This window comes from Rattus norvegicus, chromosome 3, assembly GCF_021556685.1.
Source record: "Rattus norvegicus strain SHRSP/BbbUtx chromosome 3, alternate assembly SHRSP_T2T, whole genome shotgun sequence".
NCBI lineage: Eukaryota > Metazoa > Chordata > Mammalia > Rodentia > Muridae > Rattus > Rattus norvegicus.
The window spans coordinates 22,358,639-22,376,335 of NC_141536.1; positions in this window are offsets into that span (position 1 = coordinate 22,358,639).

Consider the following 17,697-nt stretch of genomic DNA (forward strand, 5'->3'; position numbering starts at 1 on the left):
TTTGAATAAAGTTTAAATTCCCAAGACCTCCCTGGGAACCGACAGCCTACTTGGCAGAAAGAGACATGTGCATAGGTAACTGAAATCTTGGTTGGCAAGTTAAGATATGAATGTTAGGCAAGGCAAGTCTCCTGTCATGGTTGAATATCCCAATCAATGGGAACAGTATTCCAAGACCCCAACACTTTAAATAGTAGTGGAGTGCTAAACATATGCTATAGAAAAGGAAAATAAACTTTAGAGTCTCTTAGAAAAATAGCCAGGGACTAGCAAAACAATCTTCAGGTTAGTGAGTATACAAAGGAAGTTGCTGAGATAATAGCTATTAATTTATAGAAACCATTTCTCAGACTGTACCAGATAACTTAAAACCTTCTAAGTACCTTGAACCTGAATTTCTAGAAGTATTGTGTAGGGAAATAATCTGAAATTCAGGCAGTGTGGAAGACTTGAATCAGACAGTTGCTTGTAATAAAATATGAGGGACACTGAAGCTACTGCACTGGGAAGATTAAACAACAGCTCTGTCCCAGTGTCTGTACACTAGGCAGAAGACAATTCATTGTAAAAGTAACTTTTATTCACCAGATGTAATTATCATCTCAGAGGCTTACTGCTGAATAAGCTCACTCTTTCTAGTTTTTCTGACCTCTCAATGGTGGTTCAACTTAGCTGTTCTGGTTGAAACTCCTCTCCAACCTAACTGATTCAATCTGACTTCTTTCAGCTTCTCACCTAATGGGTTTGCTTGGACTCAAACTAACTCTAGCAATTTGTTCTAATCTTCTGGCTCCTTCTTATTCTCTGGCTTCACCTGCCTCTCCTGACCTGTTCTGAACTGCATGAACTCAGAGACAAACACAACTCTACTGCGTTGTACTAACTGCATTGAGTCCCAACTGACTGACCCTCTCCCTATGCTGCTCTTGAACAGCTTTTCTTCCTCGTTTTTTCTAGTGACACTTGGGTATATCCCATCTCTGACTCATTATGTCCAATCTTTCTCTGAATCATCACTTTGTCTGCCCCTCAATTAGGCATCATTTCATTTCAAACATGGCTGTTTCTTTCTAAAAACTGACTATCTATCTATCTATCTATCTATCTATCTATCTATCTATCTATCTATCTAGTTTGGGATTAGGGTATACCTGTAATCCATAGGGCTTAAAAGTGTTTTATTCTAGCTTGATCACACACTAGAAGGTTTTTGGATGTTATTCCTTGCCAGAGCAGCCATGTTGCTAGATTAAAATTCCTCTATAAGAATTACTACTTAAGTGACACCAAAAGTTCCACCAGAAAACTACTTAACCTGAGAAACAACTTCAGCAAAGTGTTGGGGTATAAAATTAATTCAAACAAATCAGTAGCCTTCCTCTACTCAAGGATAAACAGGCTGAGAAAGAAATTAGGGAAATGACACCCTTCACAATAGTCCCAAATAATATAAAATATCTTGGTGTGACTTTAACCAAGCAAGTGAAAGATCTGTATGACAAGAACTTCAAGTCTCTAAAGAAAGAAATTGAGGAAGATCTCAGAAGATGGAAAGATCGCCCATGCTCATGGATTGGCAGGATTAATATAGTAAAAATGACCATTTTGCCAAAAGCAATCTACAAATTCAATGCAATCCCCATCAAAATTCTTACTCAATTCTTAATAGAGATAGAAAGAGCAATTTGCAAATTCATTTGTAATAACAAAGAACCCAGGATAGTGAAAACTATACTCAACAATAAAAGAACTTCTGGGGAATCACCATCCCTGACTTCAAGCAGTATTACAGAGCAAAATACTGTATGGTATTGGTACAGAGACAGGCAGATAGATCAGTGGAACAGAATTGAAGACCCAGAAATGAACCCATACACCTATGGTCACTTGATCTTTGACAAAGGAGCTAAAACCATCCAATGGAAGAAACATAGCATTTTCAACAAATGGTGGTGGTTCAACTGGACGTCAGCATGTAGAAGAATGCAAATTGGCCCACTCTTATCACCATGTACAACGCTTAAGTCCAAGTGGATCAACGACCTCCACATCAGATACACTCAAACTAATAGAAGAAAGAGTGGGAAAGAGTCTCGAACACATGGGCACTGGGGAAAATTTCCTGAACAAAACACCAATGGCTTATGCTCTAAGATCAAGAATCGACAAATGGGATCTCATAAAACTGCAAAGTTTCTGTAAGGCAAAGGACACTGTTGTTAGGACAAAACGGCAAGCAACAGATTGGGAAAAGATCTTTACCAATCCTACATCTGATAGAGGGCTCATATCCAAAATAGACAAAAACTCAAAAAGTTAGACTCCAGAGAACCACATAACCCCATTAAAAATGGGGTACAGAGGTAAACAAAACATTCTCAGCTGAGGATTATCAAATGGCCAAAAAGCACCTAAAGAAATGTTCAACATCTTTAGTCATCAGGGAAATGCAAATCAAAACGACCCTGAGATTTCACCTCAAACCAGTCAGAATGGCGAAGTTCAAAAACTCTGGCAACAGCAGATGCTGGTGAGGATGTGGAGAAAGAGGAACACTCTTCCACTGTTGGTGGGATTGCAAACTGGTACAACCACTCTGGAAATCAGTCTGGAGGTTCCTCAGAAAATTGGACATTCCACTACCTGAGGACCCAGCTATATATCCTGGCATATACCCCAAAGATGCTCCAACATACAACAAAGACACATGTGCCACTATGTTCATAGCAGCCTTATTTATAATAGCTAGAAGCTGAAAAGAACTCAGATGCCCTTCATCAGAGGAATAGTTTAAAAAAATATGGTACATCTACATAATGGAGTACTACTCAGCTATCAAAAACAATGACTTCATGAAATTCATAAGCAAATGGAATGAACTAGAAAATATCATCCTGAGTGAAGTAACCCAGTCAGAGAAAAATATACTTGGTATGCACTCATTGATAAGTGGATATTAGCCCAAAAGCTTGAATTACCCAAGATGCAATCCACAGATCACAGGAAGCTCTAGAAGGGTGACCAAAATGCGGATGCTCCCACTCCTTCTTGAAAGGGGCAAAAATATCCATAGGAGGGGATATGGAAGCAAAATTTAGAGCAGCGACTGAAGGAATGGCCATTCAGAGCCTGACCCACATGTGGCCTGTATATATACAGCCACCAAAACTAGATAAGATTGATGAAGCTAAAAAAAACGCATGCTGAAAGGGACCAGATATAGATCTCTCCTGAGAGACACATCCAGAGCATGTCCAATACAGAGGCCAATGCTAGCAGCACATCACTGAACTGAGAACAGGACCCCCTTTGGGGGAATTAGAGGAAAGATTGAAAGAGCTGAAGGGGCTTGCAACCTCATAAGAATAACAGTGCCAACCAACCAGAGCTTCCAGGGACTAAACCACTACCGAAAGACTATACATGAACTGACCCAGGGCTCCAACTGCGTATGTAGCAGAGAATAGCCTTGTTTGGACACCAGTGGAAGAGGAAGCCCTTGGTCTTGCCAAGGTTGGATCCCCAGGGCAGGGGAATGTTGTCGGAGTTGGGGGTAAGAAAGGTGGATGAGAGAAACACTCATATGGGGGAGGGGTTGGGTATATGGGCTTGTGGACAGGAACCTGGGAAAGGGAATACCATTTGAAATGTAAGTAAAGAAATATATCTAATAAAAAATTAAAAAAGAATTCCTTATTTTTATTTAATGTCAGTGTTTTGCTTGCATACATGTATGTACATCTTATATGGACAGGAGCTCTCAGAGTTTAAAAGAGGGCATCTAATCCCCTAGAGTTACAGCTGACATCCAGTTGTGACCTACCATGTGAATGCTGTAACCTAGGTCCTCAGCAAGAATAGCAAGTGATCTTTACCAGAGACACAAATCCAGCTGTCTGTTCTATAAATTCTGAGTTATTTTGTGTGTGTGTGTGTGTGTGTGTGTGTGTGTGTGTGTGTGTGTGTTTGTGTGTGTGCATGTCTCTGTGCACTTATTCAGAGTCTATTTCTTCTTTATCAATTTTTGCCTTAGTCTTTTGAGATAATAGGGTCTTTCAGTTAAGCTTCCAGCCAGCAAAGCCCAACAATCCTGAACTCAATTTGAGCACCCATTGAGCCATCTACCAAGCCTCAGTGGGTTCCTACTCTTTGCAGGAATTTCATCTTTTACAATAAAAAACACTGTTTAACAGTGGGCTTAAAATCTCTATCCAAGAATTCTGTCCTCAATGGAAGAGACATATAGCCACCTAAGTTACTCAAAGAATGCTTCCCCCAGAACTTATATGGTTTTCCTGGACAGTCATGTGCCAGGGATTGATGTGACTTTTGTTAGCTTGTTTTGTTTTTGAAAGTCAACATCAACACCTGATTTCACAAGAGCACCCAAGAGAAACAGACATAGAACTCTGGATATTTGGTTTGGTTTCAGTTTGAGGTCTAGGGGTTGAACACTGTTTGAACACATGCTATTTCAGAGCAACAGCCACTCACTAACATCAAAAGATGCTGGGTATAACATTTGACAAAACTCTGTCCTTTCAGGTTTGGTAGTTCTGTGGTCTGTGCACTTAGGAAGGCCTTCAGCAGTTTCTAGGCTGGCTTGAGTTATGTAGTCTCAGGCAAGCCTAGAATACTCAGTCAGGGTTTTGGTGATCCACAGATGTAAAGATGAAAAGAATCCTCAGGCTGTCAATATAACTCATTGTTAAAATGCTTTCCTTGAAAGCCTAACACTCTTGAGTTTGCTTTTCTGAACCAATGGTTAGAAGAGAGGATGGACTCTAAACTGGTTCTCTGATATCCACATGCATGCCATGTCACATGCCTATACATACACACATTAATAATAATGTAATAATAATAAATTTTAGCCAAGCATGAACTTTGGAGTCAGAGGCATGCAGATTTCTCTGAATTTGAGGCATGCATGGTCTATATGGCAAGTTCCAAGACAGTCAGTGGTATATTGAATGATCATTTCTTTAAATAAATAATTAAATAAAAATAGATTTAAAATGTTTCTCATTCCCAGGAGAATAACATTGGGACAGAATTTCTGGGGAAAGATAAAATATCAACTCTATTTTTTGTTTCCTCTGTAGTATTCAGTATGTGGGAAGTGTTTCTTGCAGTTGTAGCACATGCTGGTACACTCTGGAGAGAAGCCGGACCAATGTCTGTACTGTACAAAGGTAGATGATGAGACCTCCTTTGGTGCATTTGATAGCCTGACACCTGACTTATAATTCATCTTGGGTAACAGTTGCTTATCAGCCAATGTACATTTCAAGTGAATTCTGGGTTAGCTAGGACTGCATAGTGAGACTGTGTAGGTAAAGTAAAACAATGCAAAAAGAATTTAAGAACACAGCCTAGCCAAGGTCCTATCCTTGCCTTTGAAGATTTGTTTACTGTGTTAACCTTGAAATATCCATTAATTTTTTTTATTTTAGTTTCCTCCTTGGTAAAATGTAAGGAAATCATAGTTGTGGGGTTCTATCAGTCAGTCTATATAAAATTGTATCACTGGGCCTGACAAACCATAACCACTGAAGGGCTTTGTACTAGCACCACTGATAATCATTCTAGAGGGATATCAAAGCATCTGATTTATGCTCCATAGACTATTGAGGGACAGAAGGAGAGAGGGATTCAAAGTTTAGATTCAAGAAGAGATGATTGTTTGACCATATTTTAGAAATATTTTACAGCACCTCCCATTTTAGTTTGGTGATATGTATTTGTATTTTCTAGTGTGCAACTATTACCATATATGGCTGTTGAAGAGCACAGAAGTAAAAACACCCAAGTACGGTGGATCCTGTCTGCAATCTCAATCATGTTGACTACAAAGCAAGACCACAATAAATGAACATAAAAATGTGAAATAAATAGGAAATGTGTTCTGAGGTTCTAGTAAACAATCTTTAAGTGTCCCGAAGCCATGTGTGCAAATAAGATGGCCAGCACAGCCACAGAGCACATTCAAGTAAAATCTGACCAGAGAGCATCACCCTAGACTTGCTTCTGTGTCTTAGACTCCTAAGCCTGTCAGAGAATAAAAAGCAGGGTCTAAGCCAGAGATATGCTTTTCACTCCAACATGTAGAATGTGGAGGAAAGAGGATTATGTGTTCAAGGCTAACCTCTGCTACTTGAGGCCACTGTAGGCTACCTGAGGTGCTCAGAAATGGCCCTGGAGGGGTAACAGTGCCTCTTGCCAAGTCTGACAACCTGAGTTTGATTTTTGTGACGGAGGAAGAGAACCAAGTCCTGCTGGATGTTCTCAATCTATAAATCCTTCCATAATAGATAAGTTGTAAATAGAAAAAATAGAGCTAATGCCTATCGGTTGTCCTCTGTATATGTATATATATGTACATATGTGTATGTCCTATGTATGTGTGTACACTCCCTCTCATACACACAACAAAGACATACACACTCACAATAACATGTATAAACAGCTTAAAACACACACACACACACACACACACACACACACACACACACACACACACACACACGGCTTTCTGAGACCCCCTGCTCAAAACAAAACAAACAGCAGCAATAAAGCATCATGGTTCCAATCTGGTAACAACCAGCTGTCCTTCAGCGGACATCAGATGTTCTTCAACATGTATCCAACTCACTGCTGCATGTTCCACAGCAAGGAATGAATATAACGCTTTGATAAACATTCTTGGATAATGACTGGGGGTTGTGCTGGGTGGGAAAGGTGAGTCCTGGGAGGGCACATTGCGGCATGCATTCAGGTCAAGATTGTGTGGCAGAGAAGAACACATCTGTGGTTGTCATAGCCAAAGGAACTGGAAGAAGAAAGGCTCTTGGTTTCTGCAAAGGGCAGGAGGGGATTTGGGGAATAAAAATCTATTTTTTTTATTAACTTGAGTATTTCTTATATACATTTCGAGTGTTATTCCCTTTCCCGGTTTCCGGGCAAACATCCCCCTCCCCCCTCCCCTTCCTTATGGGTGTTCCCCTCCCAACCCTCCCCCCATTGCCGCCCTCCCCCCCACAGTCTAGTTCACTGGGGGTTCAGTCTTAGCAGGACCCAGGGCTTCCCCTTCCACTGGTGCTCTTATTAGGATATTCATTGCTACCTAAGAGGTCAGAGTCCAGGGTCAGTCCATGTATAGTCTTTAGGTAGTGGCTTAGTCCCTGGAAGCTCTGGTGGCTTGGCATTGTTGTACATATGGGGTCTCCAGCCCCTTCAAGCTCTTCCAGTTCTTTCTCTGATTCCTTCAACGGGGGTCCTATTCTCAGTTCAGTGGTTTGCTGCTGGCATTTGCCTCTGTATTTGCTGTATTCTGGCTATGTCTCTCAGGAGCGATCTACATCTGCTCCTGTCAGTCTGCACTTCTTTGCTTCATCCATCTTGTCTAATTGGGTGGCTGTATATGTATGGGCCACATGTGGGGCAGGCTCTGAATGGGTGTTCCTTCAGTCTCTGTTTTAATCTTTGCCTCTCCCTTCCCTGCCAAGGGTATTCTTTTTCCTCATTTAAAGAAGGAGTGAAGCATTCACATTTTGATTGTCCGTCTTGAGTTTCGTTTGTTCTAGGGATCTAGGGTAATTCAAGCATTTGGGCTAATAGCCACTTATCAATGAGTGCATACCATGTATGTCTTTCTGTGATTGGGTTAGCTCACTCAGGATGATATTTTCCAGTTCCAACCATTTGCCTACGAATTTCATAAACTCGTTGTTTTTGATAGCTGAGTAATATTCCATTGTGTAAATGTACCACATTTTCTGTATCCATTCCTCTGTTGAAGGGCACCTGGGTTCTTTCCATTTTCTGGCTATTATAAATAAGGCTGCGATGAACATAGTGGAGCACGTGTCTCTTTTATATGTTGAGGCATCTTTTGGGTATATGCCCAAGAGAGGTATAGCTGGATCCTCAGGCAGTTCAATGTCCAATTTTCTGAGGAACCTCCAGACTGATTTCCAGAATGGTTTTACCAGTCTGCAATCCCACCAACAATGGAGGAGTGTTCCTCTTTCTCCACATCCTTGCCAGCATCTGCTGTCACCTGAGTTTTTGATCTTAGCCATTCTCACTGGTGTGAGGTGAAATCTCAGGGTTGTTTTGATTTGCATTTCCCTTATGACTAAAGATGTTGAACATTTAGGTGTTTCTTAGCCATTCGGCATTCCTCAGCTGTGAATTCTTTGTTTAGCTCTGAACCCCATTTTTTAATAGGGTTATTTGTTTCCCTGCGGTCTAACTTCTTGAGTTCTTTGTATATTTTGGATATAAGGCCACTATCTGTTGTAGGATTGGTAAAGATCTTTTCCCAATCTGTTGGTTGCCGTTTTGTCCTAACCACAGTGTCCTTTGCCTTACAGAAGCTTTGCAGTTTTATGAGATCCCATTTGTCGATTCTTGATCTTAGAGCGTAAGCCATTGGTGTTTTGTTCAGGAAATTTTTTCCAGTGCCCATGTGTTCCAGATGCTTCCCTAGTTTTTCTTCTATTAGGTTGAGTGTATCAGGTTTGATATGGAGGTCCTTGATCCACTTGGACTTAAGCTTTGTACAGGGTGATGAGGATGGATCGATCTGCATTCTTCTACATGTTGACTTCCAGTTGAACCAGCACCATTTGCTGAAAATGTTATCTTTTTTCCATTGGATGGTTTTGGCTCCTTTGTCAAAAATCAAGTGACCATAGGTGTGTGGGTTCATTTCTGGGTCTTCAATTCTATTCCATTGGTCTATCTGTCTGTCTCTGTACCAATACCATGCAGTTTTTATCACTATTGCTCTGTAATACTGCTTGAGTTCAGGGATAGTGATTCCCCCTGAAGTCCTTTTATTGTTGAGGATAGCTTTAGCTATCCTGGGTTTTTTGTTATTCCAGATGAATTTGCAAATTGTTCTGTCTAACTCTTTGAAGAATTGGATTGGTATTTTGATGGGGATTGCATTGAATCTGTAGATCGCTTTTGGTAAAATGGCCATTTTTACTATATTAATCCTGCCAATCCATGAGCATGGGAGATCTTTCCATCTTCTGAGGTCTTCTTCAATTTCTTTCCTCAGTGTCTTGAAGTTCTTATTGTACAGATCTTTTACTTGCTTGGTTAAAGTCACACCGAGGTACTTTATATTATTTGGGTCTATTATGAAGGGTGTCGTTTCCCTAATTTCTTTCTCGGCTTGTTTCTCTTTTGTATAGAGGAAGGCAACTGATTTATTTGAGTTAATTTTATACCCAGCCACTTTGCTGAAGTTGTTTATCAGCTTTAGTAGTTCTCTGGTGGAACTTTTGGGATCACTTAAATATACTATCATATCATCTGCAAATAGTGATATTTTGACCTCTTCTTTTCCGATCTGTATCCCCTTGATCTTTTGTTGTCTGATTGCTCTGGCTAGAACTTCAAGAACTATATTGAATAAGTAGGGAGAGAGTGGGCAGCCTTGTCTAGTCCCTGATTTTAGTGGGATTGCTTCAAGTTTCTCTCCATTTAGTTTAATGTTAGCAACTGGTTTGCTGTATATGGCTTTTACTATGTTTAGGTATGGGCCTTGAGTTCCTATTCTTTCCAGGACTTTTATCATGAAGGGGTGTTGAATTTTGTCAAATGCTTTCTCAGCATCTAATGAAATGATCATGTGGTTCTGTTCTTTCAGTTTGTTTATATAATGAATCACGTTGATGGTTTTCCGTATATTAAACCATCCCTGCATGCCTGGGATGAAGCCTACTTGATCATGGTGGATGATTGTTTTGATGTGCTCTTGAATTCGGTTTGCCAGAATTTTATTGAGTATTTTTGCGTCGATATTCATAAGGGAAATTGGTCTGAAGTTCTCTTTCTTTGTTGTGTCTTTGTGTGGTTTAGATATAAGAGTAATTATGGCTTTGTAGAGGGTATTCGGTAGTGATCCATCTGTTTCAATTTTGTGGAATAGTTTGGATAATATTGGTATGAGGTCTTCTATGAAGGTTTGATAGAATTCTGCACTAAACCCGTCTGGACCTGGGCTCTTTTTGGTTGGGAGACCTTTAATGACTGCTTCTATTTCCTTAGGAGTTATGGGGTTGTTTAACTGGTTTATCTGTTCCTGATTTAACTTCGATACCTGGTATCTGTGTAGGAAATTGTCCATTTCCTGAAGATTTTCAAGTTTTGTTGAATATAGGTTTTTATAGTAAGATCTGATGATTTTTTGAATTTCCTCTGAATCTGTAGTTATGTCTCCCTTTTCATTTCTGATTTTGTTAATTTGGTCGCACTGTCTGTGTCCTCTCGTTAGTCTGGCTAAGGGTTTATCTATCTTACTGATTTTCTCAAAGAACCAACTTTTGGTTCTGTTGATTCTTTCTATGGTCCTTTTTGTTTCTACTTGGTTGATTTCAGCTCTGAGTTTGATTATTTCCTGCCTTCTACTCCTCCTGGGTGTATTTGCTTCTTTTTGTTCTAGAGCTTTTAGGTGTGCTGTCAAGCTGCTGACATATGCTCTTTCCTGTTTCTTTCTGCAGGCACTCAGCGGTATGAGTTTTCCTCTTAGCACAGCTTTCATTGTGTCCCATAAGTTTGGGTATGTTGTACCTTCATTTTCATTAAATTCTAAAAAGTTTTTAATTTCTTTCTTTATTTCTTCCTTGACCAGGTTATCATTGAGTAGAGCATTGTTCAATTTCCACGTATATGTGGGCATTCTTCCCTTATTGTTATTGAAGACCAGTTTTAGGCCATGGTGGTCCGATAGCACGCATGGGATTATTTCTATCTTTCTGTACCTGTTGAGGCCCGTTTTTTGACCAATTATATGGTCAATTTTGGAGAAAGTACCATGAGGAGCTGAGAAGAAGGTATATCCTTTTGCTTTAGGATAGAATGTTCTATAAATATCCGTTAAGTCCATTTGGCTCATGACTTCTCTTAGTCTGTCTACATCTCTGTTTAATTTCTGTTTCCATGATCTGTCCATTGATGAGAGTGGGGTGTTGAAATCTCTCACTATTATTGTGTGAGGTGCAATGTGTGTTTTGAGCTTTAGTAAGGTTTCTTTTACATATGTAGGTGCCCTTGTATTTGGGGCATAGATATTTAGGATTGAGAGTTCATCTTGGTGGATTTTTCCTTTGATGAATATGAAGTGTCCTTCCTTATCTTTTTTGATGACTTTAGTTGAAAATTGATTTTTTTTGATATTAGAATGGCTACTCCAGCTTGCTTCTTCTGACCATTTGCTTGGAAAGTTGTTTTCCAGCCTTTCACTCTGAGGTAGTGTCTGTCTTTGTCTCTGAGGTGTGTTTCCTGTAGGCAGCAGAATGCAGGGTCCTCGTTGCGTATCCAGTTTGTTAATCTATTTCTTTTTATTGGGGAGTTGATGCCATTGATGTTGAGAGATATTAAGGAATAGTGATTATTGCTTCCCGTTATATTCATATTTGGATGTGAGGTTATGTTTGTGTGCTTTCATTCTCTTTGTTTTGTTGTCAAGACGATTAGTTTCTTGTTTCTTCTAGGGTATAGCTTGCCTCCTTATGTTGGGCTTTACCATTTATTATCCTTTGTAGTGCTGGATTTGTAGAAAGATATTGTGTAAATTTGGTTTTGTCATGGAATATCTTGTTTTCTCCATCTATGTTAATTGAGAGTTTTGCAGGATACAGTAACCTGGGCTGGTATTTGTGTTCTCTTAGGGTCTGTATGACATCAGTCCAGGATCTTCTGGCCTTCATAGTTTCTGGCGAGAAGTCTGGTGTGATTCTGATAGGTCTGCCTTTATATGTTACTTGACCTTTTTCCCTTACTGCTTTTAATATTCTTTCTTTATTTTGTGCGTTTGGTGTTTTGACAATTATGTGATGGGAGGTGTTTCTTTTCTGGTCCAATCTATTTGGAGTTCTGTAGGCTTCTTGTATGTCTATGGGTATCTCTTTTTTTAGGCTAGGGAAGTTTTCTTCTATGGTTTTGTTGAAGATATTTACTGGTCCTTTGAGCTGGGAGTCTTCACTCTCTTCTATACCTATTATCCTTAGGTTTGATCTTCTCATTGAGTCCTGGATTTCCTGTATGTTTTGGACCAGTAGCTTTTTCCGCTTTACATTATCTTTGACAGTTGAGTCAATGATTTCTATGGAATCTTCTGCTCCTGAGATTCTCTCTTCCATCTCTTGTATTCTGTTGGTGAAGCTTGTATCTACAGCTCCTTGTCTTTTCTTTTGATTTTCTATATCCAGGGTTGTTTCCATGTGTTCTTTCTTGATTGCTTCTATTTCCATTTTTAATTCCTTCAACTGTTTGTTTGTGTTTTCCTGGAATTCTTTCAGGGATTTTTGTGACTCCTCTCTATGGGCTTCTACTTGTTTATTTATGATTTCCTGGAATTCTTTTAGGGATTTTTGCGATTCCTCTGTGTAGGCTTCTACTTGTTCTCTAAGGGAGTTCTTCACGTGTTTCTTGAAGTCCTCCAGCATCATGATCAAATATGATTTTGAAACTAGATCTTGCTTTTCTGGTGTGTTTGGATATTCCATGTTTGTTTTGGTGGGAGAATTGGGCTCCGATGATGCCATGTAGTCTTGGTTTCTGTTGCTTGGGTTCCTGCGCTTGCCTCTCGCCATCAGATTATCTCTAGTGTTACTTTGTTCTGCTATTTCTGACAGTGGCTAGACTGTCCTATAAACCTGTGTGTCAGGAGTGCTGTAGACCTGTTTTCCTCTCTTTCAGTCAGTTATGGGGACAGAGTGTTCTGCTTTCGGGAGTGTAGTTTTTCCTCTCTACAGGTCTTCAGCTGTTCCTGTGGGCCTGTGTCTTGAGTTCACCAGGCAGGTCACTTGCAGCAGAAAAGTTGGTCTTACCTGTGGTCCTGAGGCTCAAGGTCGCTCGCGGGGTGCTGCCCTCGGGCTCTCTGTGAGGGCAGCAACCAGAAAGATCTGCGCTGCCCCTTCCGGGAGCTTCAGTGCATCAGGGTTCCAGATGGCCTTTGGTGTTTTCCTCTGGCGTCCGAGATGTGTGTGCAGAGAGCAGTCTCTTCTGGTTTCCCAGGCTTGTCTGCCTCTCTGAAGGTTTAGCTCTCCCTCCCACGGGATTTGGGTGCAGAGAACTGTTTATCCGGTCTGTTTCCTTCAGGTTCTGGCGGTGTTTCAGGCAGGGGTCCTTCCGCTCCTGGGCCCTCCCCCACGGGAGCCCAGAGGCCTTATACAGTTTCCTCTTGGGCCAGGGATGTGGGCAGGAGTGGGCAGTGTTGGTGGTCTCTTCCGCTCTGCAGCCTCAGGAGTGCCCACCTGACCAGGCGGTTGGGTCTATCTCTCACCAAAAATCTAGTTTTTTAAAAACTTACTAAGGTTTGTATGTGTGGGTGTTTTGATTGCATGCCTGTCTGTGCATCACGTGCATGCCCGGTGTCTGAGGAGGGTGGTGTATTCCATTCTTGTTGCAGATGGTTGTGGTTACTGAGACCGAAACCCGGGTCTTTGGAAGAGCACCCAAACACTGAGCCATCTCTCTAAGTCTCTCATATTTTGAGGCAGGGTTTCATGTAGTATAGGCTAGACTCTAATTCATATATATCTGAAACTAGCTTTGAACTTTTCATCCTTCTTCCTCTACTAGGAGTGCTGGGATGATAAGTGACTGCCACTCCACTAACCTGTTTTGTGGCGTGACTGTCATTGTCACCCGGGTAGTGCACCTGCGTATGAGCTCACTGCGGTTTTTTTTTTTTTTTTTTTTTTTTTTTTTTGTGGTTTTAGCCTTTATAAACTGATAGAGAAAGATGTTACAAAGTTGTAGCATCAGCCCCGAATTCTGAGCTCCAGCCCTGACCAATCTGTCTTGGGTGTCAATAAACCATCCCTGTGTGACTGAGATCGGTGTTTGTATGGTTTGTGGGTGACTCTTGGATCTCAACATTTGGTACGTTGGCCGGGAAGTCGCCTAACCTCAAGCACCCCTCAGTTACTGACAGTGAATGCCACAAAGGCAACTGGTCCCTCCGTGAGGAGGCGAGTTTTGTGTACCAGCGCAATCTTAGTTTGGCCTTGTTTCTGGTACCTTTTGGTGACTCAAGTGAAGTTAGCTTGACACAGTGATGCACTTGGGCTGGGAGGACAGAGAGCTCTGCTCCGATTCTTCTCTTAGCTAAAGGGTTGGAGTACAACCCACTCTTTAGGAGTTGTTCTTGGTCAGGACTCTTGTCTCAGAGCTACAACATGCGGCGCTAGCTTGGAAATATGTTTTTGTTTTCGGTCTCCCACTTCAGTTTTTTGTTTTGTTTTTGCACCTCTCTCTCTTCTGTCTTTAACTCCTTCACTATGGGATATCTGAGTCCCTTTGGTGGGATATCTGGGTCCTTTTGGTGGGATATCTGGGTCTCGTCCTCCCCTCTCCAACTCTATTGGTTGTTCTTGGTGTGCAGATCTGCTCATGTCTGTCACTTCATACCTGTAGTTTCGTTTGGTGGTTTTTGTTCTGTGTTTTATATTCAGAGGAAAAATGGCTAGAGCTTCATCTGCGGGCCGTTTATCCCTTGACTTAGTTTCAACTAATTTCAAGGATTTTTAAAAAATCAAGCAGTTGAATTGGGACAACAAAAACTTATAAAAGGCCCTTGAAGCCCTGCACCTGCCTGTGGGAGTCTAATATGGCTAGAGAAGCCCTGCCAGGGGCTAGTGATCTGCACTAGCCGCTCTTAAAGGGGCAACAGCATGTTCTCAGCTTCTCTGGTAAGGAAGCTGATGGCTAGTCCTGCTACAAAATCTCTATGCCCGTGAGACTTGGATTCAGTAGGTGGCAAGGTACTCTTTCCTTGAAACTGCAGCTAGAAAAAGTAAGAAAAAAATTTGTCTATTCTAAATATATAAGTGTATGTGGCTACTACATCTTTGTTTCTGACTGGTCTTAAATGTATAAGTTTACTATGTTCTGTATGTCTTGGTTATAGATTGTTGGCTTATAAATTATTGGGTATGGTTAAAAATCTGTAACATCTGTAACAAAAAGTTAGCTTAAAATTCATAGGGTTGGAGCCATTATGGGCAACAATACACGGCGTGAGCCAATCCAGGGAAACAGGTCCTAAAGATGCGTTTAAATTGGAATAATATTTTAATGTAATTCTTGTCCTAAAAATCAGACTTGTAAAAGATAGGTTTTAAAACAATGCTTCTTTAATGAGGAATTAAAGCTGCACCTTCATGTGCTTGTATTCAAGAACTTTCCTTGCTGGCAGTCAAACTTTGTAACAAAAAATAATGTACTTGATATTGATTATAGAAACACTGGATTGTTTAAACTGCTAAAATATTGGTTTTTGCCTTTTAAAAACTATGGTCACACTGTTAGAACTTGGTTTTAATCTTCCCTTTTTAAAAAGATACTTTATCTTGATATTGAGAAAACAACTTTTAAAAATATTTAATCTATAAAGCTATGGGACATTTTAAAATTTATTAAATATTTTACTATAATGTCTTTATTAATATATGAGAGTTACAATAATGGAGGAAACTTTAATGAAAATAACTGTGATGGTGATGGAAACTATAATGACTGGAGAAATTATAATAGACAACAGCAATCAAACTGTGGACCCAATAAAAGGGGATAATTATGGGGGGACAGGATTGAAGCCCTGAGGGCCAGCAGAAAGAATGGAAACAGGCAACCTTGGGAGGAAGGAGGTAGGGGGACCTTCTAGAATGTACCAGAGACTTGGGAGGTAAGAGACTCTGAGGACTCAAAGGGAAGGAACCTTGGGTGAAGTGCTCTGCAGTGGGGAGGGGAACTTGTAGAGTCCACCTCCAGTGAAGGAACAGGACATCAAGTGGAGGGATGGGGCTGCCACCCCACAGCCAAAAACTCTGATCCAGCTTTGTTCCTGTCTAGAAGAACTACAGGGACAAACATAGAGAAGTGCCTGAGGAAAAAGAATTCCAGTGACAGACCCAAATTGGGATCCAGCTCAAGGAGAGGCCCTGGGGCCTCACACTGTTACAGATACTATGGTGTGCCAAGAGGCTTAACCAGCAGCTGAAAGAGTCAGATGCAGATAGTAGCACCCAACCAATGGATATGAGGCCTCCAACACATAACAGCAGAGGACTGCTGGTCTGGCCTCAGTGAGAGAAGATGCACCTAACCCCAGAGAGACTCGAAGCCCCAGGGAGTGGGGAGGTCTGGTGAGGTGGGGGTTGGGACATCCTCTTGGAGATGGGGAAAGTAGGTATGGGACAGGGAATGGTCAGGGAGGCAGACCAGGAGGATGAAGACTAGACTGTAAAAAAGAATTAAGGAATAAAAAAAAGGAAAAGAAAAAAGAAAAAATGAGGGAACAATTAAGAAAAAAAAATAAAGCTTAGGCAATCCCAATTATGATAACTATGGATGTGATGATGAAAATAAAGAATATGATAAGTTTTCATCTATTTGTTAAACATTTCTTAATTAAGCATTTCTGAGGGCTTTTTAAAAATTTTTTTACAGCTTTTTCTCTTTCTTTCACTACATCAGGTATATTGCTCTGTAAATTATAGTAATGATACCAGGAATAAAATTTGAAGAGTTTGTTAAGTTTTTTATTAGAGGTTAGAAATCAGTGGCTCTTGAAATCACCCCCCTTCCTTTCAGTTTGCTTGAGCTCCAGCAACTCCTACCTTTCACTTCCCTTGCTGTTTCCCCTACGTGTTAGCCTTTTCCTGTCCTGACCCTGGCTTTAGCTTAAACCTAACCAGACAGACGATTATGTTCTATACTGATATTCCATGTAAAAGTCAGAAGTTTCTAGTCTCTTTATGGAGTGTGTTTATGGGTTTAAAAAACTTTGTTTTGATACTAGAAGAGCTTCAATTCAAAACTGTAATTTTTTTTAAGGTTTGAACTACAGGGATTGTTAGTCAGAGAACTTAAAGGTGATCATTTAATATATTCAAAACTATATGTAAAGTCATGCTAGGTACTGTTAATTATAGGATTAAGCTTCACTAAGTCTTCTGTTTTATGTTTGTGAGGTACAGTTTAGAGTAAATGGCTAGAAATAGACAAAGGTTGTTTAACTCAGATATGCTAGCCCTCAAACCAGTCAGAGATCTCCTGAATAAGGCATTTAATATGTTTAAACTTACTGCGACAGACAGAGACTGCCGAATCCTAACAGTGAGCCCCTAAGGTCTCCAAGAAAATATGGGCACTACAACAAAGAATACCACCAAGACTGTGGTATGATAACCACTGGACATAACTGCCTTAATGCTTAGCCTGCTGCCAGGCCTAGATTGAACTGTGGACAAACAGAGGACAACCGGAGAATTGATTGCCATACACTGCTTAAGACAAAGTGAGGTCACTCTCTCCATGTTCCTCCTCCACAGACAAAGCCTCTTCATCTTCTGGGCCTGATGGCCAAGACTGTCTCTGCCCTTGAAACCATAGAGACACAGGAGGCTGGGATAATTGTCTAGGCAATAAAATCAGGACTAGTTTCTGCCATTTTAATTGATATATGTAGGCCATTTAGATCATGACTTATCCTTCTCAGGGCTCTGATTAGATTGATGGCTAAGCTAATTGTAGCTTAACAGGTAAAAAACAACAGGCGACCGACCTGCTCCTTACCTCAAGGTAATTCACCATTGCTACTTCCTTAATCGATTCATTAGTTAGTTAAAACTGCTAGGTCTCTTATTTAAAAGGGCAAGAAGGTTTGCC